Source organism: Desmodus rotundus, chromosome 13 (genome assembly GCF_022682495.2).
Source record: "Desmodus rotundus isolate HL8 chromosome 13, HLdesRot8A.1, whole genome shotgun sequence".
Classification (NCBI taxonomy): Eukaryota; Metazoa; Chordata; class Mammalia; order Chiroptera; family Phyllostomidae; genus Desmodus; species Desmodus rotundus.
The window spans coordinates 89,540,025-89,542,256 of record NC_071399.1 but is presented as its reverse complement, the minus strand read 5'-3'; positions in this window follow the sequence as shown (position 1 = coordinate 89,542,256).

The following is a 2,232-nucleotide window of genomic DNA, read 5'->3' as shown; positions in this document are numbered from 1 at the left end:
ACTTGTAGGCCACTGTTCTTGGGTGGCTGTGGAGGAAAAAGAGTAGGAAGAAGATGGTGATCATGGCGATGATGATGATGATGATGATGATGAAGAAGAAGAAGAAGAAGAAGAAGAAGAGGTAAGCCCAAACCAATCAGTCCACCCCAACCCTTGGGAAAATATACCAATGAGCAACTATTTCTTTTGTTGGGGCTTTGGGATAAATATCCCACTGTCATTTGCCCTGGGACATAAATAATGTAAATCAAATGTGATCAGGACAGGCAGAAAGCGCCACTTCCCCATCGGGGTTGGGAGGTTAAGAAGCAGAAATGCCACCTGCACATTCTTCTTCTCCCCATGGGACGTGGCAGCAGCCTCAGCAGTTGATGGCCTCCAACCGCACCATTAGGTATGGGCTCCTGGGGTCACTCCAAGTGTATGCTAATGACGTGACTCGTGGTGGGCCACTAGATCATTCCAGAGTGAGGGCTGGCTGTGCCACAAAGACCAGCCGTGTGACTAGAGAGTTGGAGCTTTGAGCCATGTGGTCTCCTCCCAAGCTCCTGACCTTCAAGGAGAAGAAGGAGGCTGGAGATTGAGCTCAAGCATGTGGCCAGTGATCAGTCACTCACGCCTATGTAATGGAACCCCAAGAAAAGCTCTGGATCCCCACGCTCAGGTGAACATCCTGGCTGGTAAATACATCGATGAGCCGGGAAGGCGACGCACCTGGTGCCTGAGGAGAGGAAACGGAAGCTCCTTCCGCGGGATCCTGCCAGCCCTCTCCCCACAGGTCTCTTCTTGTGGCTGGTCCCGATTTGCTTTTTTTTTTTTTTTTTTAAGACGTTATTTATTTATTTTTAGAGAAAGGGGAAGGGAGGGAAAAAGAAAGGGAAAGAAACACCAACATGAGAGAGAAATAACGATTGGTTACCTCTTGCACGCCCTGAACCAGAGACCAGACCCGCAACCCAGGCCCGTGCCCCGAACAAAAACCAAACTGGCAGCCCTTCACTCTGTGGGACAACACCCGCCCACTGAGCCACACCGGTCAGGGCCTCATTTGCATTTGTCGTAAGAAAACTTAAGTTCGTGTTTTCCTGAGTTCTGTGAGCAATTCTAGTGAATTATAAACTTTGAGGGCATCGTGGGAATCTCCAAGTGTGCAGACATTGTTGAGAAGTATGGGTGGCCGGGACCCCAGAACACAAGGCTGCTGTAGCCTTTGCTGTGAGGTCTGTGCTAACTTTGAGTGCATGGTGTCAGGTTGGTGGCGGTGTAGCATGTTTTTGAATGAACTGATGGATCTCCTACAGTCCTGTGAGGGAGGTGAGAGCAAACTAGAGTCCCTCTCCTTGTCAATCCTTGTCTCCTCTGGAGACAAGGGGATGCCATGACTCAGCGCTCCTGTCAGCTCTCTCTTTGGGTTAAGTGACAATGACAATTCCGGCCCCAGAGCCCATTCTCACAGGAAGCCTGAGAGTGTGTTTACAGTCTGCCACCAAACTGACACATTTGGAGTCGAACCAGCTGTTTCGGCTGATACGACCTGCTAGTGCTAAGGAGTGAAAGGATTGATGAATAATCCAGCTCATTCGTCGTTTTAAAAATAGAGCTAATTTCACAGAATTCAGACGCAGCCCGATTATTTCGTTAGGAAACGTGAATTGGCTTGGTCCTCTGCAATTCGATCAGCTGCCTGGCAGTCAGTGTGCCCATAGTTTGAGCCTCTCCACTTTTTCTCTGCGATTTAATTGTAGCATTGGAATAGAAGGATAGTCCGCCCATCTGCTGTCTCGGATTCTTCAGGCTTAATGTTAAGAGATAATTTTTTGTTTATGTGTTTGCTTGTTTTCCTTCCCAGACTAAAGGAATCCAACTGCTATTTTACATCCCTTTTATTTCCTTTCTTCCACCTTGCATCCCCCAGTCTTCTCCAGTATCTTTTCCTTTTCCTTTCCCCCCTTTTTTCATTAAAATGTCTGGAAAGAAAACTGAATGTAGTATGAACTTAGCCAACCAGGCTTCAGGTGAGCGGGCCGCGAGCAGCGCATGGCCTGTGAGCAGGCAGATGTGTGAGACAAGAGATAAATTCAGACACTCCAACCTTTTACAAACAGTGAGACAAAAAGACATGTTTTACTTCATGGTTAAGATAGAAATGCTGGGTTGGGGGGAGAAATAGTGCCCCTGATCATTTTCAGGTCAGATTTCTGCGCATTGTTTTAAAAAGTCAATGAGAGAACA